We start from the raw sequence: 27,316 nt of genomic DNA on the forward strand, positions 1-27,316 counted from the left end.
AGAAAGCGTCTTGTGGACAGATGACACCAAGATACAGCTTTTTGGTAAAGCACATCATTCTATTGTTTACCGAAAACAGAATGGCGCCTACAAAGAAAAGAACACAGTACCTACAGTAAAAAAGGGTAGCGATGTTTTGGGTTTGTTTTGCTGCCTCTGGCATTGGGTGCCTTAACTTGTGCAAGGCATCATCTTAAGATTACTAAAGGATTTGGGTCGCAATGTAGTGCCCAGTGTCAGTTGTCAGAAAGCTGGGTTTGCGTCCTAGGTCATTGGGTCTTCCAGCAGGACAAGGACCCCAAACATAATTCAAGAAGCCCCCAGAAATGGATTGAAACAAAGCACTGGCAAGCTCTGAAGTGGCATCAATGAGTCCATATCTAAATCTCATTGAACACCTATGGAGAGGTCTTAAAATTGCTGTTGGGAGAAGGCGCCTTCACATATGAGAGACCAGGAGCAGTTTGTAAGAAGAGTGCTCCAAAATTCCAGTTGAGAGATGTAAGAAGATTTTAGGAAGCGATTGATTGCAGTTATTTATTCCAAAGACTATGTAACCAAATATTGTTAAGGGTTTAGGGTGCAAACAATTTTGTATGGCCCATTTGCATTTTACCCTCCCCCCTTTTTTTAATTAATTATATTAAGAGTAATCAATTCACAATTTGTTTAAAAGATAACATAGCACCTCCCAAACCCTTGACATACGGGGATATTGTACAAATATTAGAAGACCGAGAGTTAAGCACAGTATAGTGTAGCAATCCTACACCTAATGGGTCCCTTTTAACTGATATCCTATCTGACAGCGGAGGTTGGTACCCTAAAATTCGATGTGGCGTCCTCGCTCAAGGACGGCAGTCCCTTAAAGTCCCTGCATGCCCCAATTCTAGAGCTATAACAAACCAACATGCACACGACATCTATTTGTTTATGGTACGACTAAAGGTACCGTCACACATAACGATATCGTTAACGATATCGTTGCTTTTTGTGACATAGCAACGATGTCGTTAACGAAATCGTTGTGTGTGACAGCGACCAACGATCAGGCCCCTGCTGGGAGATCGTTGGTCGCTGGGGAAAGTCCAGCACTTTATTTCGTCGCTGGATCTCCCGCTGACATCGCTGAATCGGCGTGTGTGACGCCGATTCAGCGATGTCTTCACTGGTAAATATCGGGTTACTAAGCGCAGGGCCGCGCTTAGTAACCCATTGTTTACCCTGGTTACCGTTGTAAATGTAAAAAAAAAAACACTACATACTTACATTCCCGGTGTCTGGTCAGGTCCCTCGCCTTCAGCTTCCAGCACTGACTGGTGACGTCACCGCTGTACTTTACGGCCGGCGCTCAGTCAGTGCAGGAAGCTGACGGCGAGGGACCTGACCAGACACCGGGAATGTAAGTATGTAGTGGTTTTTTTTTTACATTTACAACGGTAACCAGGGTAAACATCGGGCTACTAAGCGCGGTCCTGCGCTTAGTAACCCGATGTTTACCCTGGTTACCGGGGACTTCGGGATCGTTGGTCGCTGGAGACCTGTCTATGTGACAGCTCTCCAGCGACCAAACAGCGACGCTGCAGCGATCGACATCGTTGTCGGTATCGCTGCAGCGTCGCTAAAGGTACCATCACACTAAGCGACGCTGCAGCGATACCGACAACGATCCGGATCGCTGCAGCGTCGCTGTTTGGTCGCTGGAGAGCTGTCACACAGACAGCTCTCCAGCGACCAACTATGCCGGTAACCAGGGTAAACATCGGGTTACTAAGTGCAGGGCCGCGCTTAGTAACCCGATGTTTACCCTGGTTACCAGCATAAAAGTAAAAAAAAAAAAAAAAAAAAAAAAAAAAAACACTACATACTTACGTCACCGCTCTGCTTTCCGGCCGCTGTGCTTACACAGGGCAGAGAAGCAGAGCGCCGAGGGACAGACACCGGAATGTAAGTATGTAGTGTTTGTTTTTTTTTTTAACTTTTACGCTGGTAACCAGGGTAAACATTGGGTTACTAAGCGCGGCCCTGCGCTTAGTAACCCGATGTTTACCCTGGTTACCAGCGAAGACATCACTGAATCGGCGTCACACACGCGATGTCAGCAGGAAGTCCAGCGACGAAATAAAGTTCTGGACTTTCTGCAGCGACCAACGACATCACAGTAGGTTTTTGATCGCTGCTGCGTGTCAAACTGAACGATATCGCTAGCCAGGACGCTGCAACGTCACGGATCGCTATCGATATCGTTTAGTGTGACGGTACCTTTAGTGTCAATGACAATCTTGTATAGATACCAAAGATCCAGAGGTTCACAGGATTTTAGATTACACCTCTGCTTGTTCACTAAGTGGAAATCCCTGACAATAGCTAAATCACAGCTTCATGTCATATATAGTAAAGGGCATAAGTGCTAGAGGTGAATCCATGGGTGTAGGCCCCTTCAATGCAGTTAAGATGCTCTATACAGAAAGCTAAGTGCCTTGTCACTCATCATAGACAATTAGACAAACATTTAAAAAAAAAAAAAATCACAATGGATCACTTAGCGGGTTGTAGTAGTTCCCAGTTTTTATGTCCCTTGTCCCTACGTGTTTTGCCCCCTCCAGTTATCGGGGCTCATCAGGGGACCCAAGATAGGAGTGTGCCATAATAGGAAAACTGGGAACTGCCCACTGTATACAAGAATATAACTACTATAATACTGCTCCCTATTAGAGATGGGCGGACACCTGGATGTTTGGCTCCGGCGGCTTTGGACGAACAGTTACAAAAAGCTCGGGTACCAGAACAGTACCGAACCCCATTCACTTGACTGGACGGCTCGAACATCCAGTGTTTACTGTACTGTAATGTGCATGACAGAGTGGCAAACACAGCTTCCCATCGGTTGTGAAGTCATCCCTGCTGGTCAGAAAGCTGTGGTTCCCATACTGTCAGAAGATAGCGTGAGTGCTCAAGCTGTGATCGGAGGTATAAAGTTTACCTCCAGTCACTGGTGTCAGCTGATGGGACAACTGCTCCCATCATTTGAAACCCGCTGCCGCTAATAACAGCAAGAGCAGGAGCAGCAGATGGGAGTATTCAGCAGCCGCTCTTGTGCTGTAAATATATAATTTAAAAAATGGTTTGGGTTCCCCCTATTTTTGATAACCGGCCAGGCAAAACTCACAGCTGGGGGCTGCAACCCTCAGCTGTCAGCTTCAGCAAGGCTAGTTATCAAGAATAGAGGGGTCCCCAAGAAGTATTTTTTAATTATTTAAAGAAATAATAATAATAAAAAAAATGGCGTGGGGTCCCCCCCATTTCTGACAACCAACCTTGCTAAAGCAGACAGCAGGGAGCTGGTATTCTCAGGCTGGTAATAAGGGCCATGGATATTTCATCCTCCCTCCCCCCCCCCCCCCCCCCAGCCTAAAAATAGCAGTCCGCAGCTGCCTAGAAAAGGCACATCTATTAGTTGCGCCAATTCTGGCGCTTTGCCCAGATCTTCCCACTTGCCCTGTAGCGGTGGCAAGTGGGGTGATAGTTGGGGGGTTGATGTCACCTTTGTATTTTCCGGTGACCTCAATCCCCGAGGTTAGTAATGGAGAGGCCTCAATAAGATGCCCCATTACTAACCCCATAGTCACATTGTATAACACAGACACCAAGAATAAAGTCTTTTAATTGAAAAAATGACAGACCCCATATCGACCTTACCTAATTCCACCGAAGCCCACGTTCTCCTGTAATAAACCAAAAATAATAAAACAATAATATACCATACCTGTCCATTGTTCTGTCCCACGCCGTAATCCATGTCTGGGGGAAAAACATTTTTCAACCTGGACGGTGCCAAGATGCGACCGTCCAGGCTGAGAACCACTGGGGAATGAACTGCTGCGAGCGCAGCATCAGAGACTAGCGGTGACGTCACTGAGGCTGCGTTCCCAGCGGGCCTGAACTGCGGTGACCTCGGTGAGATCCCCGCTAGCACCGTGAGAAACTCGAGGTCACTGTAGTTCAGACTGGCTGGGAACGGAGCCTCAGTGACCGTAGGTAACCTCGATGACGTCACTAAGGCTGCGCTCGCAGCAGTTCATTCCCCAGTGGTTCTCTGCCTGGACGGTTGCATCTTGGCACCATCCAGGTTGAAAAATTCATGACATATGGCGTGGGACAGAACGACGGACATGTAATGGTATATTGTTGGTTTATAATTTTTGGTTTATACAGGAGAACGAGGGCTTCTGTGGAATTAGGCAAGGTTTGATTGAGATTATTAAAGGAGTCTGTGTAATTTTTTCAACTAAAGGACTTTATTCTTGGTGTCTGTGTTTTCATACCATGTGACTATGGGGTTAGTAATGGGGGCATCTTATAGACTCTACTCCATTACTAACCTCGAGGCTTGATGTCACCGGACAATACAAAGGTGACATAAACCCCCCAACTATCACCCCACTTGCCACCGCTACAGGGTCAAGTGGGAAGAGCCAGGCAAAGCGCCAGGATTGGCGCATCTAATAGATGTGCCTTTTCTGTGCAGCTACGGACTGCCATTTTTAGGCTGGGGGGGGGGCAATATCCATGGCCCCTTACCAGTCTGAGAATACCAGCCCCCAGCTGTCTGCTTTAGCAAGGTTGGTTGTCAAAAATGGGGGGGGGGACCGACGCCAATTTTTAGAATTATTTGTTTAATTAACTAAAAAATATTATGTGGGGGCCCCTCTATTCTTGATAACGAGTCTTGCTGAAGCTGACAGCTGAGGGTTGCCTGGCTGGTTATTAAAAATAGGGGGAACCCATGCCATTTAAAAAAAAATATATATTTATTTATAGCGTAGGAGTGGATCATGAATACTCCCATACGCCGCTCCTGCTCTCGCTGTTATTAGCGGCAGCAGGTTTCGGATGATGGAAGCAGTTGTCCCATCATATGATACCAGTGACCGGAGGTACTGTAAACTTTATACCTCCGATCATAGCTGAGCACCGCGGCTCTCTGACAGACCGGGACGATTTCACCGCTGATCAGAAGACGTGTTTGCTGCGCTGTCATGCACATGATGGCGCGACAAACACCCGGTGTTCAGTCAGCCGAACCCGAACAGAAACACGGACTTCCTGGTGAAGTCCGTGTTCAGTGTCCGTGCCCGAACAGTAGGTGTTCGGTATGGAACTTTACTGCTCAGGTTCACCCATCTCTACCCCCTACGTACAAGAATGTAACTACTATAATACTGCCTCCTATGTACAAGAATATAACTGCTATAATAGTGCCCCTATGTACAAGAATATAACTACTATAATACAGCTCCCTACACACAAGAATATAGCTACTATAATACAGCTCCCTATATACAAGAATATAACTACTATAATACTGCCCCTATGTACATGAATATAACTACTATAATACTGCCCCTATGTACAAGAATATAGCTACTTTAATACAGCTCCCTATGTACAAGAATATAACTACTATAATACTGCCCCTATGTACAAGAATATAACTGCTATAATAGTGCCCCCTATGTACAAGAATATAGCTACTATAATACTGCCCCCTATATACAAGAATATAACTACTATAATACTGCCCCTATGTACATGAATATAACTAATATAATACTGCCCCTATGTACATGAATATAACTACTATAATACAGCTCCCTACACACAAGAATATAGCTACTATAATACAGCTCCCTATATACAAGAATATAACTACTATAATACTGTCCCTATGTACATGAATATAACTAATATAATACTGCCCCTATGTACATGAATATAACTACTATAATACAGCTCCCTACACACAAGAATATAGCTACTATAATACTGCCCCTATGTACAAGAATATAACTACTATAATACTGCTCCCTATATACAAGAATATAACTACTATAATACTGCCCCTATGTACATGAATATAACTAATATAATACTGCCCCTATGTACATGAATATAACTACTATAATACAGCTCCCTACACACAAGAATATAGCTACTATAATACAGCTCCCTATATACAAGAATATAACTACTATAATGCTCCTATGTACAAAAATATAACTGCTATAATACTGTCTAAGGTCATGAACTTTACTTGGCATATGAGATAATTTTTCTGACTGGATATGATGTGACTCGGTGATAATAAAATGTTATGGGTTGGATATCATTTATGAGTAAACACTTTCAAGAAAAAAAGGTTTTGTTCGCGTTTCCCTTGACATTAAATCTTGGGAGTCATAAAACTATTTTCACTTTTCCCTTTCATTGATGATATTGGGCCAGTGTTATAGTGATGGCGCTGAGGGAATATGGACGGGAGGAGCTCGGACAGAATGGAACATCCATGTACCGGATCACAATGGGAACGTTCCGAGCTTTCTGGAATGTTGTAGGAAATGTATCTGCCTGCTCCCTGTTCAGGAATAATAGTCACATGACTACAGAGGAAACACATTTGATGGGTTGTTCTCGCCCATAAACAATTACTAAGCTTCGTTATAGTAACCTAACCCCCTGTACGGTATGTGGACACCCACCTGCTGCAGGAAATACAGAGCTGTAAGGAGAAGCAATCCTGAGGCTTGTAGTGTTACACTTTTTTTAATCTAGTCTTTATTAATTTACTGTCTTACGACCATATAGATGTAGTGGAGCCGAGTACATCTTCTGGCAGGACCCATGATAATACATTGTTATCGTAGGGTAAAGAGACTTCAATACCTCAGCTCGCTGTTATCACATATGACAAATATAGCTACACACGACACATAGAATGGATATTGCCTCGTACTGCAAGACACAATCAGCTCCAACGAGAGACAGTCACTCTCTACAAGTGCTCCGTAACACGGCAAACCACAAAGTCTCTACAAGAGTAGATGGTGCCCATATTGTGATGAACTAAACACAATTGACCTCCATAAGAGACAACCAATGCCCCTGTAAGAAATCTGGGTTGGTCACTGTGCTTTTCATAAAGAAAAAGAAACCTAAATGATCCAAAAAAAGGAAAAAATCAATGAGAAGTCACTCTGGTGTCTGGACCATTAACATCCATTATCTCAGCCCTACTTACTGGAATAAGGGATGGGAAATAACTCTGATGGGAGTCACATTTCCACAGTAAAAACAAACGTCAAGTAAAGGTACAATGGTGTGTAATTGTTACAATGTGCCACCACATGGATACAGTAACATTTGAATAGAGCTATACACTTAAATATACTTTATTGCTTCCTGTTACCAGCCATTCCAGGCAGGGGAGGCCGACTACCTTTACATCCACGGCTATTATGACCACTTCATGGTTGCATTTGGGCAATACTTTTACAATGTATAGGGATGTTTAGAATTTTACAATCAAAAAATAAAACTTTAGAAAAAAAAACTAGTAAAGACAGTTTGCAAGGACACAGGGTAGATGTGTTTGATCAGTGATGGAAAGTACAGTGCGTCGCCTACGGGGGCTTCCTGGGAGTTGTAGCGCTAAATGGAAGTGAATGGCTATGCATGTTCTGGGACTTTTAGTGCTGCAGTTCGAGGACATACTGTGGCGTATCAGTATAGGAAAAAAAAAAAAAGTTGTCCAGCTTACCACTAGATCAATTTCTGTGGCTTTGGGTGTGGACTCCAGGATGGTGCTTTGAAAAAGCGGCTGTGGTAATCAAACAAAAAGCGTTCCAGCAACAGACATCCAAAATCAGGTTATTCAGAGGAAGTTAAAAACTTAATTTTATTGCAATGCCTTTAAAAACAATGCTGTTAAAATCGTGAGTAAGGGATTACGCATTTCGAACAAAAGTGTTCTTAATCATAGCCATGTGGCGTATCAGCACTTTTCTGCGTTTGCGGTTTTGCTATAATGGAATTTCAGAAACGTACAATGTAATACTGAAATGTGTAACACGCAATAGGCAGTTATTATTACCTGCATGTCCTCCATTCTGGTATTTGCCCCTATTAATGCCTTGGGGGGTAGGTAAAGTAGAAGGCAGCGATCCATGACCAGTTGTAGTCACGCAGTAAATTGGGATTTTACGCTCTTTGTGCGGCTTTCATCGCAGCCTGTGGCCATGAATACAAACTTATAATATTACAATCTGCCAGTTACAAGTATTGAAACATATTTAATAGTCTGCCCGGACAACCTCTGCAAGTGTGCACATACAGTTGTGCTCAAAAGTTTACATACCCCGGCATAGAATATGAATGATAACACCAACATTTTTGCCCCATCAGGAGCATGTCCAGGCATTGTAGGGAGGTCATACAGGCACAGGGACGCCACACACACTACTGAGCATCATTTCCCTGTCTTGAGGCATTTCCACTGAAGTTGGATCAGCCTGTAACTTCATTTTCCACTTTTGATTTTGAGCATCATTCCAAATCCAGACCTCTATGGGATATTAGTTGTGATTTACGTTGATAATTTTTAGGTTTTATTGTTCTCAACACATTCCACTATCTAATGAATAAGGATTTACAACTGGAATATTTCATTCAGTGAAATGAATGTGGGATTTGTGTTCTCTTCATTTTTTTGTATATATATATATATATATATATATATATATATATATATATATATATATATATAAATAATCACCCCACCCCTACACCCTCCTCGGTGTATACCCGGACAATACAACAACAATGGGGGAACAATAGATTATGCAGCTATAGTAAGAAGCACAGAGAAGAGAGGGCATGATGGCGATGAATATTTTTCATCTTTTACTGGAAGTACATTTTCTATCGGCTGCCTGCTCAGACGAAGGCTATGCTGAGGACAATTAAGCATTTTTCTTCAGTGACCACATATCACAGGAAGGAACCGTGACTAATCCACCTTGTTTCTTAACACTTCATTTGGTAAAGCTCGGCAGCCAATCAAATTCCAGCTTCTTTGTGGTCATTATTTATTTCCTATGTATTTTATCAGGATTCAAAGGGGTTGTCCAAGATGAGAAAAAGCATGGCTGTTTTTGTTTCCCAAGAGACAGCGCTGCACTTGTCCTCAGGTTGTGTCTGGTATAGCCCCAATCACTTCAGTGGAGACAAGCTGTAATACCAGATACAATCTGCACACACGGGCGGCACTTTTTGGGGAAGAAGGCTGCCTTCTCTTTCTCATTCTGAACAACAACTTTCAAAATGTAAATTCACATGTCCTAAGTAAAGGTGTTGCCCAACAGGGGCAAAGATGGAAATGGTAATGCCACAAATCCTTAGGACTCATGTGTATATATTCATATATAACACAATAACCACTGCTGCATGTACACATATCAGTTATCCAGACTCATTACAACCAATCACAGTGCAGCTTTCATTTTGGAGCCAGCACAGGTAGAATGAAGCTATATTCTGGTTGGCCACTTTTTCCATTGAGCTTGAAAGTGCTCATGTCAATAAACTTTATTTATAAAATACAAAGTGTAGAAGAGCAAAATAGAAGTAAATGTCACATTGAGCTTCCCACGTGTTGGCAGCCGGCACATCATGTTTCTCCAGATTGTATTATGTTGCACCTCCTGCCGCTCCACAATCTGTGAATAACCTCGTTTCTGACAATTTGCAGAATTCAGTAAATAATTTTTGGGATCTCTAGCTCTGCCCCACTCCCACCTCTTACAGTCCCATTGCCAGAAACAAAAGCAGACCTGTCCAGATTATAGAAGTAATGGCAGCCATTCAGCGATGCTAGACGTAACCATTGTACTCTGCGTATGATGCCAGATCTGAGTACTGTCTATCACACATGCGCCCCCATCGTCCCTATTTGTCTGCTTTGGATCCCTTAGCTGACAGGCATAAACCCGCCATGGTGCCTCCACCGCAGCTGGGCAAACCGCTCTTACCAGGCCTTACGTATGTCCCGGGGTCCTGGGTTACCTGCGGGCTCTCCATTTATTTCTTATACTGATGGCACACAGTCTGTATCTCAGATGAGAAGTGTTTGATTGTAATCTCCAATGACCACAGAGACCAAATATGTTGGCGCCAAATACAGGACAAGAGGAGAAACAGATGGGGCAAGCAATAAACGGAGACCAATGATGGTGGTGGGTGAGGGTGAACAAGACTCCATCATCTGGCCATAGATATGGGAAAGTTGTGGGCTGGATGATCATCCAATTGACAACTCTCGCCTTCCACTGCCCCATTAATGTCTGCTCCCCTTTGCCATGTAGGCCTGCTCTTTCTATGGGAGATAAGCAGTGGCCCCATCACCCAAAGCATTCCTTGTAGTATCTGCTCCGCTTCAGTCTGTGCGATATTAGATTGTAAGCTCTGCAGACCTGATCACGTCCACAGATACATCTGTAACCATAACTGAAAAAATCTTCACTCATCTTTAAGGAAAACTCACCACTAAACTCCGCATCAACCAGGGAGAAAGAATCCAAAATGACCCCTCGTTCTGGTCCGGGCATAGGTTCATGTTCTGTAGGCCCTTCCATGAATGTAATGAGAAATGCTCCAAACATCAGAGCAGCGTCCATATTGGAGGGATGTCTGGATACGTGCATGCACTTTACAATATGAGGGGCACACACCTCCTTCCCATCCCTGCAATGTAAGCCATAGCCCCCTCCTCCAGGAGCAGGTCCTACACCATACGCGTGCAGGGTGGACATGGCCCCTGTGCTGTTTGGGTTTTGTCAGTGCACTTCAGGAGGCCACATTCTGCAAAGGTTATCTGAAAGACAGATTAGATGCACAGTGCTCTGTCACTGCTCCCCGCCCCCCATCTTCTGCTCACTCACCCTTCTATATAGCTCTAGGCTCATACAATCCCATACAAACCCCCATAAGGTCACCCCTATATTTGCATGCCGAAACAAAAAAGATCTAAAATACCAGATGTCAATCACCTCCACTTGGATGAGGCAAGAGCTATCGGGGAAGAAGGCAGCATTAAAGGCTTGTGTGGGGTGTCCGCCAGGATCCTTCTCTTGTCTTGTAGTAATCCGATTGCAAAAATGGGAAGTTTCCAATGAGAAGCATTGTATTTATATGGGTTGAGATGTCATGAAAGCCTCTTAGAGGAGGGGGAGATGATAAATCCAAGATGGGTGGTCATACAGGAGGCTGTAAATGTCATTGCACAAAGAAGACCTCATCCCTGATGCAAGACCGATGCAATGAGGAGACCCTACCCCCTATAAGGTGCCGGATACAGAACCCTCTCCCTGCTATGCCCAGCAAATGCCAAGAGACACCTACCAGCTGCGGCTCCTTGCGGTGCCCTGATCCTCCCTGTCTGCAGTGGGCTCTGCAGTGATGCAGGCTGCTCCTGTTTCTCTCAATCAGTTAGCACAAGCCCAGTGGGTTGCAGTAGCTCAGGGTCCACCCTCTGTACAAGGCAAAGCTGTCAGTACAGAGCCTCCTCCCCAGGCCATACCCCCTTCCCATTCATCTTCTACCTATATGAGCATGCTACACTATAAACCGCTCTCCCTATGCAGCTGCTGGTAATGCCCAGGGAGGGGAGGGGGTCGCAGACACTGAGTCTTTATATATGCACCCCCTTCAGAACAAGCACAGTGCTGTATCACACTGCACAGGATTAATAGGCGTCACAGACTGGGCAAATACATTTACAGATGTAGCAGAGCTCATCTAGTCCATTCTGTAAAGCAGCTTTGTGTAAATGCACATGAAATAAAGAGCTTGCCATAAAATGGAGCAAAAGACCAATTCAGGCCTGCTCCATCTGCAGAAGAAGCTCAGGCACAGGTGCAGAGCATAGAAGAGTAGAGAGGGGTGATGTATTGTCCTGGGGGGCCGGGGGATTCCTCAGATGACTTGTCAGTAATTAAATAGTCAATGGCTGGACGAGCCTCCTAGAACAGTGGACGGCACTCACAAAAGATTAGAGCCGGAGAATGGAGTTTTAGTTTGGGTCCTTCGGCCAGCAATGGTCGATACAGAGCCAAATGTCACCAATCTGCATCATAAATAAATGAAAAGACAAGATGGAAAATTAATATAAGGGACAATGCGTATATGGTAGAGACACAGATGTGAGGCGGCCATACACCAACATCTGGAGGATTCAAGTCAGAGCATCGACATTTCCTGTTAATCTTACATGGGAGTGGGTAACTATTGCTCATATCATACAGGAAGGGGAAAATGCCAAAATACAAGTTACGATATATTCTCTACAACGTTTCTCGCCAACAAACAACATAAAGCTGAATTACAATAATTCTAACAAGCAAGAATAATGACACGGAGGGTACAGGATAATGACGACGCTGACACTCTGGGTACCATACAATGACACTGTCACTCAGGAAACTGGATAGTGACGCTGACACTCTGGGTATCATATAATGGCGCTGACACTTGGGGAACGGGGTAATGACACTGACACTTATGGTACAAGATAATGACACTTGGGATTCTGTACAATGATGCTGACACTTTGGGTACTACAGGATGATGACACTGATACTCTGGGTGCAGGATAACAACACTGGAATTAGGTGTACATGATAATGACGCTGACACTTGGGGTACCCTACAATGATGCTGACACTCGAGATAGGATAATGACGATGACACTCGGGGTGCAGGGTAACGACACGGACACTTGGGGTGCCATACAATAACACTGGCAAGGTAGAGGATATTGACGCTGACACTTGCAGTACAGGATAATGACACTGACATTCAGGGTACAGGATACTGACACTCGACATTCAAGGTACTGGATATTGACGCTGACATTCAGGGTACAGGATAGTGACGCTGACATTCAGGGTACTGGATATTGACGCTGACATTCAGGGTACAGGATAATGACGCTGACATTCAGGGTACTGGATACTGACGCTGACATTCAGGGTACAGGATAATGACGCTGACATTCAGGGTACAGGATAATGACGCTGACATTCAGGGTACTGGATATTGACGCTGACATTCAGGGTACAGGATACTGACGCTGACATTCAGGGTACAGGATACTGACGCTGACATTCAGGGTACAGGATAATGACGCTGACATTCAGGGTACAGGATAATGACGCTGACATTCAGGGTACAGGATAATGACGCTGACATTCAGGGTACAGGATAATGACGCTGACATTCAGGGTAAAGGATAATGACGCTGACATTCAGGGTACAGGATACTGACGCTGACATTCAGGGTACAGGATACTGACGCTGACATTCAGGGTACAGGATAATGACGCTGACATTCAGGGTACAGGATAATGACGCTGACATTCAGGTTACTAGATACTGACATTCAGGGTACAGGATAATGACGCTGACATTCAGAGTACTGGATACTGACATTCAGGGTACTAGATACTGACATTCAGGGTACTGGAAAATGACGCTGACATTCAGGGTACAGGATAATGACGCTGACATTCAGGGTACTGGATAATGACGCTGACATTCAGGGTACAGGATAATGACGCTGACATTCAGGGTACAGGATAATGACGCTGACATTCAGGGTACTGGAAAATGACGCTGACATTCAGGGTACAGGATAATGACGCTGACATTCAGGGTACTGGATAATGACGCTGACATTCAGGGTACAGGATAATGACGCTGACATTCAGGGTACAGGATAATGACGCTGACATTCAGGGTACTAGATACTGACATTCAGGGTACAGGATAATGACGCTGACATTCAGAGTACTGGATACTGACATTCAGGGTACTGGATACTGACATTCAGGGTACAGGATAATGACGCTGACATTCAGGGTACAGGATAATGACGCTGACATTCAGGGTACTGGATAATGACGCTGACATTCAGGGTACAGGATAATGACGCTGACATTCAGGGTACAGGATAATGACGCTGACATTCAGGGTACTAGATACTGACATTCAGGGTACAGGATAATGACGCTGACATTCAGAGTACTGGATACTGACATTCAGGGTACTGGATACTGACATTCAGGGTACAGGATAATGACGCTGACATTCAGGGTACAGGATAATGACGCTGACATTCAGGGTACAGGATAATGACGCTGACATTCAGGGTACTGGATAATGACGCTGACATTCAGGGTACAGGATAATGACGCTGACATTCAGGGTACAGGATAATGACGCTGACATTCAGGGTACTAGATACTGACATTCAGGGTACAGGATAATGACGCTGACATTCAGAGTACTGGATACTGACATTCAGGGTACTGGATACTGACATTCAGGGTACAGGATAATGACGCTGACATTCAGGGTACAGGATAATGACGCTGACATTCAGGGTACAGGATAATGACGCTGACATTCAGGGTACAGGATAATGACGCTGACATTCAGGGTACAGGATAATGACGCTGACATTCAGGGTACTGGATAATGACGCTGACATTCAGGGTACAGGATAATGACGCTGACATTCAGGGTACAGCATAATGACGCTGACATTCAGGGTACTAGATACTGACATTCAGGGTACAGGATAATGACGCTGACTTTCAGAGTACTGGATACTGACATTCAGGGTACTGGATACTGACATTCAGGGTACAGGATAATGACGCTGACATTCAGGGTACAGGATAATGACGCTGACATTCAGGGTACTAGATACTGACATTCAGGGTACAGGATAATGACGCTGACATTCAGAGTACTGGATACTGACATTCAGGGTACTGGATACTGACATTCAGGGTACAGGATAATGACGCTGACATTCAGGGTACAGGATAATGACGCTGACATTCAGGGTACAGGATAATGACGCTGACATTCAGGGTACTGGATAATGACGCTGACATTCAGGGTACAGGATAATGACGCTGACGTTCAGGGTACAGGATAATGACGCTGACATTCAGGGTACTGGAAAATGACGCTGACATTCAGGGTACAGGATAATGACGCTGACATTCAGGGTACTGGATAATGACGCTGACATTCAGGGTACTGGATAATGACGCTGACATTCAGGGTACAGGATAATGACGCTGACATTCAGGGTACAGGATAATGACGCTGACATTCAGGGTACTGGATATTGACGCTGACATTCAGTGTACAGGATCATGACGCTGACATTCAGTGTACAGGATAATGACGCTGACATTCAGGGTACAGGATAATGACGCTGACATTCAGGGTACAGGATAATGACGCTGACATTCAGGGTACAGGATAATGACGCTGACATTCAGGGTACAGGATAATGACGCTGACATTCAGGGTACAGGATAATGACACTGACATTAAGGCTATGTGCACACGTTCAGGATTTCTTGCAGAAAATTCCTTAGAAAAATCTGAAATTTTCTGCAAGAAATCTGCATGCGTTTTTGGTGCGTTTTCGATGCATTTTTTTTTTCCGGACATTTCGCAATGCATTTTATAGTGGGAAATCCGAAAAAAACCGCAAAATTAATGAACATGCTGCATTTGTTACCGCGATGCGTTTTTTTCGCGGAAAAAAACTCATCATGTGCACAAAACATGCAGAATTCATTCAAAATGATGGGATGCATATTGTATCCTGTTTTTTTTGCGGTTTTATAGCGTTTTTACCGTGAAAAAACGCGAAAAATCAGCAACGTGTGCACACAGCCTCAGGGTACAGGATAATGACGCTGACATTCAGGGTACAGGATAATGACGCTGACATTCAGGGTACAGGATAATGACGCTGACATTCAGGGTACAGGATAATGACGCTGACATTCAGGGTACAGGTTAATGACGCTGACATTCAGGGTACAGGATAATGACGCTGACATTCAGGGTACAGGATAATGACGCTGACATTCAGGGTACAGGATAATGACGCTGACATTCAGGGTACAGGATAATGACGCTGACATTTAGGGTACTGGATATTGACGCTGATACTGAGGGTACTGGACAATGATGCTGATACTAGGTGTATGGTACAATGATGCTGACACTTGGGGTACCGTACAATCACGTTAACACTGGGGGTACATAATAATGCCGCTTACATTGTGGGTCCATGATGATGCCACTGACTGTGGGTACTGGACAATGACACTGGGGGTAATGGACAATGACACTGACACTCAGTGTACAGGATAATGACACGGACACTAGGGGTACCAGACAATGGCACTAACACTGGGGTACGTAGGACAATAAGACTAACACTCAAGGTACAGTATAATGACAATGGGGGTACGGGACACTGACATTTGGGGAACAGGAAACAGATTGCCATGGTAGACTACCTGGGCTATCTCAGGCCTGACTGTGTCTAGTAGAGGAAACTGATCTTGGGAGATGTTTGTTTTCACAGGTTCATCAATTTCCAACCACAATCACATCACACATGTAGGCGGTGACATGCTGTTCTGACTGTTTTCCAGGTGACATGTACAACCAGACACGACTTGCTGGGTGACATTGGATCACAGTGGAAATGTTGTGCACTTGTCACATAACACTAGTTGTCTACAAGTGGGAGAACACTGGTTAAATGTACAATGTACAATGAGGTACATTTGTGTTTTTATGTGGCGGATGGCCTTAGTAACAAAATTCTCACCATGCTGCCATGTGTTTTTTTTTTTTTTTTTTTGCTTGTCATCTGTGATCTTATACATGTATATGGTAATAGTACTTATCATGGCTGGAGCTGCATAGGTGGATGTGTTGTGACTGCAGAGAGGTCTTGGTGCCTTTGTTTAGTGCAGGTGGTGAACTCGCCTCTTGAATTTCATTGGATAGAAATCTCGCCCGTAGCAGAGACGTCATCTGCGCGTTTCCTCGGGCAGGGGACAAAGACTTTCTCAGGGTATCCCCGAGCTTTGTTCCACCTTATAAATATTTAATTCTCTATATAATTTATGTCCCTGGCCCCCGGATTGCCATCAGACTTTATGGCGTATGACTATTGTCTCAGAGAAGAGTCTGCATGCAAAGGGAATCTTCACATCTGCGTCATGGATGCACGCCTGTACCTTCATTTACCGACTATCTGCATGTGAATTTGCTTTCCAAACAGTTGGAAACTCTCCTACCACTTTGTATATACAGCTCTAAATCAGAGGAGTGTGTCTCCATGGTTACAGACTACAAACAAACTGTGTAGTCTGATCCAGCAGTTGTGATACTGCTGGCTGATGAATCCAAACCTGTCATGTGATACAGAGGAGCACGCGTATACTGAATAAAGCGGCATTCACCAGCAATGTGCTGCACAGACCGATGCCTGGTGTAGGTGTATGGCGATGCCCTGTATATGGCATCAGTACACGTATTCCTCTCTTCCTCTAGGCCCAGGTCTGGAGTCATCTGCCCTCTACCTGGCCGTTCCTCTCTGGTTTTCACCACATTCCTGTGTGCGTCTCCCTCAGTTAGGGAAGGTCCAGGCATCCACGTCTCCTCCGTCCTCCCACATTTTAAAACATTCCTTATTTTATTAATATTGGAGTCAATAAATAAGACTGCAGAGAGGCGCAGATACTGGACGCTGGAGGAGCCTGCAGAAAATGCCTGACTCATCAAAAGAATTAGATTAATACCAAAATTCCTTTAATTCGCTCAGTGTATTGCTGAGCCAGTGTATCTAAGCCAATCGTGATGCATTCTGCTGAGCCAGTGTATCTAAGCCAATCGTGATGCATTCTGCTGAGCCAGTGTATCTAAGCCAATCGTGATGCATTCTGCTGAGCCAGTGTATCTAAGCCAATCGTGATGCATTCTGCTGAGCCAGTGTATCTAAGCCAATCGTGATGCATTCTGCTGAGCCAGTGTATCTAAGCCAATCGTGATGCATTCTGCTGAGCCAGTGTCATGTGATTACTGCCTGCTAAGTTGGTGTATCTACAGTGGGGCAAAAAAGTATTTAGTCAGTCAGCAATAGTGCAAGTTCCACCACTTAAAAAGATGAGAGGCGTCTGTAATTTACATCATAGGTAGACCTCAACTATGGGAGACAAACTGAGAAAAAAAAATCCAGAAAATCATTGTCTGTTTTTTTTATCATTTTTTTGCATATTATGATGGAAAATAAGTATTTGGTCAGAAACAAAATTTCATCTCAGTACTTTGTAATATATCCTTTGTTGGCAATGACAGAGGTCAAACGTTTTCTGTAAGTCTTCACAAGGTTGCCACACACTGTTGTTGGTATGTTGGCCCATTCCTCCATGCAGATCTCCTCTAGAGCAGTGATGTTTTTGGCTTTTTGCTTGGCAACACGGACTTTCAACTCCCTCCAAAGGTTTTCTATAGGGTTGAGATCTGGAGACTGGCTAGGCCACTCCAGGACCTTGAAATGCTTCTTACGAAGCCACTCCTTCGTTGCCCTGGCGGTGTGCTTTGGATCATTGTCATGTTGAAAGACCCAGCCACGTTTCATCTTCAATGCCCTTGCTGATGGAAGGAGGTTTGCACTCAAAATCTCACGATACATGGCCCCATTCATTCTTTCATGTACCCGGATCAGTCGTCCTGGCCCCTTTGCAGAGAAACAGCCCCAAAGCATGATGTTTCCACCACCATGCTTTTCAGTAGGTATGGTGCTTGATGGATGCAACTCAGTATTCTTTTTCCTCCAAACACGACAAGTTGTGTTTCTACCAAACCGTTCCAGTTTGGTTTCATCAGACCATAGGACATTCTCCCAAAACTCCTCTGGATCATCCAAATGCTCTCTAGCAAACTTCAGACGGGCCCAGACATGTACTGGCTTAAGCAGTGGGACACGTCTGGCACTGCAGGATCTGAGTCCATGGTGGCGTAGTGTGTTACTTATGGTAGGCCTTGTTACATTGGTCCCAGCTCTCTGCAGTTCATTCACTAGGTCCCCCCGCGTGGTTCTGGGATTTTTGCTCACCGTTCTTGTGATCATTCTGACCCCACGGGGTGGGATTTTGCGTGGAGCCCCAGATCGAGGGAGATTATCAGTGGTCTTGTATGTCTTCCATTTTCTAATTATTGCTCCCACTGTTGATTTCTTCACTCCAAGCTGGTTGGCTATTGCAGATTCAGTCTTCCCAGCCTGGTGCAGGGCTACAATTTTGTTTCTGGTGTCCTTTGACAGCTCTTTGCTCTTCACCATAGTGGAGTTTGGAGTCAGACTGTTTGAGGGTGTGCACAGGTGTCTTTTTATACTGATAACAAGTTTAAACAGGTGCCATTACTACAGGTAATGAGTGGAGGAAAGAGGAGACTCTTAAAGAAGAAGTTACAGGTCTGTGAGAGCCAGAAATCTTGATTGTTTGTTTCTGACCAAATACTTATTTTATACCATAATATGCAAAAAAAATGTTAAAAAAACAGACAATGTGATTTTCTGGATTTTTTTTCTCAGTTTGTCTCCCATAGTTGAGGTCTACCTATGATGTAAATTACAGACGCCTCTCATCTTTTTAAGTGGTGGAACTTGCACTATTGCTGACTGACTAAATACTTTTTTGCCCCACTGTAAGTCTATTATGTGTGATATTTCTGCTGCCTGTTTCTAAGCTTTTGTGTGATACTGCCAGTGTACCTAAGCCTCTCTTGTATGATACAGTCAGAATATCTAATGTCTTATGTGTAATACATCTTTTGAACCTGAGTATCCAAGCTTGTCATGTGTGATGCCGGGGTATATAAGTGGTACTTTTTATTGAGTCACTGTATCTAATCCTGTGTTATACTATATGCCGTAACATTGTCCTGCTATGCTGATGCATCTAAGATTTTTATGTATGATACTGTCTGCTGAACTGCAGTATCTAATACTGTCATATGTTATACTGTATGTATCTAAGCTTATTCTGTGTGATACTGCAACGTTGGATGGAGACATTGAGGTCTTATGTCAGGAGTTATTCCTCTAACACTGCCATGTAATGGGGCACAGTTTACTTGTCTCAGGAGCTTACAATCTAAATCCGGTGAATTCCTATAATTTGTGGTCTGACTGGGGCCATGGCCTTTACTTCCCTTCGCAATCTATAATTACTAATTCATCAGACAATTCTGGTAATTGCACAGAACTCGTTACACCTCAGCCTGTTATTGATTGCAGGAGATCCGCTACAATCTGCAGGGCAAAGGGGCCGATCACACAGTTATGTAGTGCCGCATGGAAGACCATCATCTACTGCCAGGCGTAATATGGAGAAAACGAGTGGGCTATAAAGGGCATCACATTTCTCACAAATGTATCACAAGAAATCTCCAATCCGTGTTAAAAGAAGGTGCTATAGACCCCAGGCTATGTTGACATGCAGAGTTTTACGCCCTGTGTTTTTGTGCAAATTAAATTCTGCTTTCTGTAGTATCTGCAAAAGCTATCAGAATTCTGACACTTCATGCACATGCTTTTTGTTTCCTGACTGAATTTGAGAACTGCAACGTTTTTGAAATTTGCATCATGTCAATTCTTACAGAATTTTTTTTTTACCCATTGAAAGCAATGAGAAAGTGCAGAAAAATGCAATAAACTTTTCTTAAACATGTACTGTAGATGAAGCACATAATCTGCACCCAAACACAGCGTCAAAAACTCTGCAAATGGGTGTATTGAAAGCAGTACTTTTACTGTCGAGAAAGAAGATTTTGTCTGCCTATAAACATAGCTACAGTTACAGGATAAACTGCTGTCTGCAGCCACCACTAGGGGGAGCTCCCTGTATACAAAGATACATGATAAGATCCTGTCTTCAGCCACCACTAGGGAGAGCTCCCTGTATACATAGATACATGATAAGATCCTGTCTGCAGCCACCACTAGGGGGAGCTCCCTGTATACAAAGATACTTTATAAGATCCTGTCTGCAGCCACCACTAGGGAGAGCTCCCTGTATACATAGATACATGATAAGATCCTGTCTGCAGCCACCACTAGGGGGAGCTCCCTGTATACAAAGATACATTATAAGATTCTGTCTGCAGCCACCACTAGGGAGAGATCCCTGTATACAAAGATACATTATAAGATTCTGCCTGCAGCCACCACTAGGGGGAGCTCCCTGTATACAGAGATGCATGATAATTTTCTGCCTGCAGCCACCACTAGGGGGATCTCCATGTATACAGAGATGCATGATAATATCCTGCCTGCAGCCACCACTAGGGGGAGCTCCCTGTATACAGAGATGCAGGCTAAGATTCTGCCTGCAGCCACCACTAGGGGGAGCTCCCTGCATACATAGATACATGATAATATTCTGCCTGCAGCCACCACGATAGCTCCCTGTAGACAGAGATCTATGATAACAATCTGTCTGCAGCCACCACTAGGGGGAGCTCCCAGTATACATAGATGCATGATAATATTCTGCCTGCAGCCACCACCAGGGGGAGCTCTCTGTATAGAGAGATAAATAAGATTCTGTCTGCAGCCACCACTAGGGAGCTTGCTATATTAACCCCTTTACCCCCAAGGGTGGTTTGCATGTTAATGACCGGGCCAATTTTTACAATTCTGACCAGTATCCCTTTTATGAGGTTATAACTCTGGAACACTTCAACGGATCCTGATGATTCTGACACTGTTTTCTCGTGACATATTGTACTTCATGATAATTGTAAAATTTATTTGATATTACCTGCGTTTACTTGTGGAAAAAAATGGTGAAAATTTTGAAAATTTCGCAATTTTCCAACTTTGAAATTTTTCTGCCCTTAAATCGCAGAGATATGTCACACAAAATACTTAATAAGTAACATTTCCCACGTCTACCTTACATCAGCACAATTTTGGAACAAAATTTTTTTTTTTTTTTAGGGAGTTATAAGGGTTAAAAGTTGACCAGCAATATCTCATTTTTACAACCCCATTTTGTTTAGGGACCACATCTCATTTGAAGTCATTTTTAGGGGTCTATATGATAGAAAATACCCAAATGTGACACCATTCTAAAAACTGCACCCCTCAAGGTGCTCAAAACCACATTCAAGAAGTTTATTAACCCTTCAGGTGTTTCACAGGAATTTTTGAATGTTTAAAAAAAATGAACATTTAACTTTTTTCACACAAAATTTACTTCAGCTCCAATTTGTTTTATTTTACCAAGGGTAGAATTGGCTGGAATTGAGATCAGACGCCATGTCGCATTTGGAGAGCCCCTGATGTGCCTAAACAGTGGAAACCCCCCAATTATAACTGAAACCCTAATCCAAACACACCCCTAACCCTAATCCCAACCCTATTCCGAACCGTAAATGTAGCCCCAACCCTAACTTTAGCCCCAACCCTAACTGTAGCCTTAACCCTAGCCCTAACCCCAACCCTAATGGGAAAATGGAAATAAATACATTTTTTTTAATTTTTCCCTAACTAAGGGGGGGATGAAGTGGGGTTTGATTTACTATTCATAGCGGGTTTTTTAGTGGATTTTTATGATTGGCAGCCGTCACACACTGAAAGACGCTTTTTATTGCAAAAAATATTTTTTGCGTTACCACATTTTGACAGCTATAATGTTTCCATATTTGGGTCCACAGAGTCATGTGAGGTCTTGTTTTTTGCGGGACGAGTTGATGTTTTTATTGGTAACATTTTCGGGTATGTGACATTTTTTGATCGCTTTTTATTCCGATTTTTGTGAGGCAGAATGACCAAAAACCAGCTATTCATGAATTTCTTTTGGGGGAGGCGTTTATACCGTTCCGCGTTTGGTAAAATTGATAAAGCAGTTTTATTCTTCGGGTCAGTACGATTACAGCAATACCTCATTTATATTATTTGTTTTGGTGCTTTTATACGATAAAAACTATTTTATAGAAAAAATAATTATTTTTGCATCGCTTTATTTTGAGGACTATAACTTTTTATTTTTTCGCTGATGATGCTGTACGGCGGCTCGTTTTTTGCGGGACAAGATGATGTTTTCAGCGGTACCATGGTTATTTATATCAGTCTTTTTGATCGCGTGTTATTCCACTTTTCGTTTGAGAATAAAGCGTTGTTTTTTGCCTCTTTTTTTTTACGGTGTTCACTGAAGGGGTTAACTAGTGATATAGTTTTATAGGTGGGGTCGTTACGGACGCGGCGATACTAAATATGTGTACTTTTATTGTTTTTTTTATTTAGATAAAGAAATGTATTTATAGGAAGAATATATCTATATATATAATTGTCTAAGGGTTTTTCCGTCTGTCTGTCTGTCCTGGAAATCCCGGCTCTCTGATTGGTCGAGGCCGCCAGGCCTCGACCAATCAGCAACGAGCACAGCGACGATGATGTCATAATGGTTGCCATGGCGACGATGTCATAAAGGTTGCCTCGGCCAATCAGCGACGGACACAGTCTGCCGCGAATTCTGGAATCATCATTGTCCATATACTACGGGGACATGCATATTCTAGAATACCCGATGTGTTAGAATCGGGCCACAATCTAGTATATATATATATATATATGTATGTATGTATGTATGTATGTATGTATGTATGTACATATATATATATGTATATATATATAATTTTTTTTTTGTGGAATTTTTACAAAAATTTTTTTTACACATGTGAATATTTATTTTTTACACTATAACATTGCCGGGGGGGGGGGGGGCGGGCGGCATCACGTTATAGTGTAAGATCGCTGATCTGACACTTTGCTGTGCACTGTGTCAGATCAGCGATCTGATGTGCACTTCTCCAGGCTTCCCGGCGCCTGCTCTGAGCAGGCGCAGTGAAGCCACCTCCCTGCAGGACCCGGATGCCGCGGCCATCTTGGATCCGGGCCTGCTGCAGGGAGGAGGAGGTAAGAGACCCTTGGAGCAACGCGATTACATCGCGTTGCTCCAGGGGTCTCAGGGAAGCCCGCAGGGAGCCCCCTCCCTGCGCGATGCCTCCCTGTACCGCCGGAACACCGCGATCATGTTTGATCGCGGTGTGCCGGGGGTTAATGTGCCAGGGGCGGTCCGTGACCGCTCCTGGCACATAGTGCCGGATGTCAGCTGCGATAGTCAGCTGACACCCGGCCGCAATCTGCCACGTTCCCCCCGTGAGCGCGGCCGATCGCTATGACGTACTATCCCGTCGGTGGTCATACGGGCCCACCCCACCTCGATGGGATAGTACGTCATATGTCAGAAAGGGGTTAAGAGATACAGGTGCTTCTCACAAAATTAGAATATCATTAAAAAAGTTAATTTATTTCAGTTCTTCAATACAAAAAGTGAATCTCATATTTTACAGAATCATTACAAACAGAGTGATCTAGTCCAAGTGTTTATTTCTGTTAGTTGATGATTATGGCTTACAGCCAATGAAAACCCAAAAGTCGTCATCTCATTAAATTAGAATACTTTATAACACCAGCTTGAAAAATGATTTTAAAATCTGAAATGTTGGCCTACTGAAATATATGTTCAGTAAATGCACTCAATACTTGGTCTAGGCTCCTTTTGCATCAATTACTGCATCAATGCGGCGTGGCATGGAGGCGATCAGCCTGTGGCACTGCTGAGGGGTTATGGAAGCCAAGGTTGCTTTGATAGCAGCTTTAAGCTCATCTGCATTCTTGGGTCTGGTGTCTCGCATCATCCTCTTGACAATACTCCATAGATTCTCTATGGGGATAAGGTCAGGTGAGTTTGCTACCAATTAAGCACAGCGATCATGTTGTTTGTAAACCAGGTATTGGTACTTTTGGCAGTGTGAACAGGTGCCAAGTCCTGCTGGAGAATTACATTTCCATCTCCAAAAAGCTTGTCAGCAGAGGGAAGCATGAAGTGCTCTAAAATTTCCTGGTAGACGGCTGCACTGACTTTTTCTTGATAAAACACAGTGGACCTACACCAGCAGTGTAGGACATGGACATGGCTCCCCAACCATCACTGATTGTGGAAACTTCAGCCACGGCTCCGGCGCAGGCGTACTTTGTCTGCCCTGTTGAGTACTGCAGTGCGCAGGCGCCGTGCCTCTCTGACCTTTCCGGCGCCTGCAGTACTTTGTTGTGCCCTCAACAGGGCAGACAAAGTACGCCTGCGCCGGAGCCGTGGCTGAAGATCAGAAGAGGACGTCATGGAAAGAAGATGGGAGGCGCCGCAGCGGACCAGAGACGCCCATCCGACCGGACCAGCAGTGGGACCGCCCCGACCAGCAGTGGGACCGCCCCTGGGTGAGTATAATCTAACGTCTTTTTCTCCTCTTTCAGGTAACATCGGAGGCTTATCTACAGCATTACAGAATGCTGTAGATAAGCCCCTGATGCCGGTGGGCTTACCTCACCCGCGATTTTCGGGGTGACAGGTTCCCTTTAAATGCTTAAGAAGCCTATGCAGGTGTTTTTGGTTAATTATTATAATTTACTGAGATAGTGACTTTTGGGTTTTCACTGGCTGTAAGCCAGAATCATCAATAATAAACACTTGCAATAGATCACTCTGTTTGTAATGACTCTATATAATATATGAGTTTCACTTTTTTAATTGATATTGTGTAGTGGAAGCTCTCTGCATACAGAGATACATGGTAAGATTCTGTCTGCAGCCACCACTAGGGGGAGCTCCCTGTATACAGAGATACATGGTAAGATTCTGTCTGCAGCCACCACTAGGGGGAGCTCCCTGTATACAGAGATACATGATAAGATTCTGGCTGCAGCCACCACTAGGGGGAGCTCTCTGCATACAGAGATACATGATAAGATCCTGTCTGCAGCCATCACTAGGGGGATCTCCCTGTATACAGAGATACATGATAAGATTCTGTCTGCAGTCACCACTAAGGGGAGCTCTCTGCATACATGGCTACATAAGATTCTGTCTGCAGCCACCACTAGGGGGGAGCTCCCTTATACAAAGACACATGATAGGATTCTGTCTGCAGCCACCACTAGGGGGAGCTCCCTGTATACAGAGATACATGATAGGATTCTGTCTGCAGCCAACACTAGGGGGAGCTACTTATATATACTAATCTTAATTATAACACAATAAATTATGGTAAAAGATTCACATTTAATACGTCTACCTACATTATCAAAATTAACTATAGACTGAAAGTAGATACAATCCATATATACCTCAATACTGACCTGTATCCGTATCGCTCAGGCCTCTTTCACACTTCAGTCTTTTGGCGTCAGTTTGAATCCACCATTTTCGTCAAATAGCAGATCCGCCATTTTTTTGGGCGGATCCGCTATTTTCCCATAGACTTGCATTAGCGACGGATTGTGGCGGATGGTCATCCGTTCCATCTGCTATGTGACGGATCCGTCGAAATTTGGCGGACGTTGTCTAGACATTGACGGACATCGTAACGTTTTTTGTCTGCGCCGAAATGGCGGTTCACGACAGATCCGTCGCGTCCGCCATTTCCTAGAATGGCCGCCTATGAGCGATGGATCCGTCTCGAACCGTCATTTTGCGTATCTGTCGCCCCAATCCGCGTTTTCAACTGAGCATGCTCCAAAAAGTAGATACTTTTCCCAGACAACCCCAAAACTATATAAACAGGATAGGTGGGCTTCATTCCTCAATGTGCCATCGAGCAGAGAAGAAGCAGAGAGAGCACAACAGTGCCAGCCAGCAAGACAGACCCTGCCCGAACGATGACTGCCAACCGATTAGCCTCAAAAGTGAAATCCGCACATATCTTCACAATATTCGCCAGTGCTCCTTCCATCTCTGCCACTTTCTCTACAACCTTTCAAAGATGTGGTGTAAATACACTGTATATATAGTTTCCCAGTAGTTTCCAGTAGCCAGTCACATTTCCCAGTACTTTTTATTAGCCAATCACATTGAGATCCTCGGTTTTTAAAAAACGGATCCGTCAAAAAACGGTTCCAACGGATGTAAAAACGGTCGCAACGGTTTTTTTTTTTACGCATCCGTGTAAGGCTACTTTCACGCTAGCGTCGGCCCGTCGCAGTGCGTCGGGCCGACGTACCGACGCATCCTGTGACAACGCAGCAAAACGGGGGCAGCGGATGCATTATTAGAACGCATCCGCTGCCCCATTGTGAGTTGCTGGGAGGAGGGGGCGGAGTTCCGGCCGCGCATGCGCGGTTGGAAATGGCGGACACAACGCACCAAAAAACGTTACAAGCAACGTTTTTTGGTGCCGACGATCTGCCACAACACGACGCAACCGTCGCACGACGGTTGCGACGTGTGACAATGCGTCGCTAATACAAGTCTGTGGAGAAAAAACGCATCCTGCAAACAACTTTGCAGGATGCGTTTTTTCTGCAAAATGACGCATTGCGACGTGCGTCGTGCGCCGCTATTGTGAAAGTAACCATACGGATCCGTCAAAAAAACGGATCCCTTAGAACCGTTTTCTCAAGAATTTTGACGGATCCGTCACGATTTCGGAGCAGACTGACGCCAAACAACTGAAGTGTGAAAGAAGCCTC

At 44.2% G+C, this 27,316-nt stretch overlaps 1 protein-coding gene across 3 annotated transcripts in view; it reads right to left on the reverse strand.

Annotated features, from left to right (window-relative positions):
* The window catches only part of RNF208 (ring finger protein 208), a 435,087-nt gene that overhangs the window by 3,921 nt on the left and 403,850 nt on the right, over positions 1-27,316 (reverse strand). The window contains exon 1 of one of the 3 annotated variants that reach the window (XM_069747773.1): positions 11,236-11,347. The exons of the other annotated variants lie outside the window; for them this stretch is intronic. The gene's annotated coding sequence lies outside the window, so the exon portion shown is untranslated. Of the gene's footprint in view, positions 1-11,235; positions 11,348-27,316 lie in introns of those variants that run through there. 3 annotated transcript variants of the gene reach the window in all.

This window comes from Ranitomeya imitator, chromosome 2 (genome assembly GCF_032444005.1).
Source record: "Ranitomeya imitator isolate aRanImi1 chromosome 2, aRanImi1.pri, whole genome shotgun sequence".
NCBI lineage: Eukaryota > Metazoa > Chordata > Amphibia > Anura > Dendrobatidae > Ranitomeya > Ranitomeya imitator.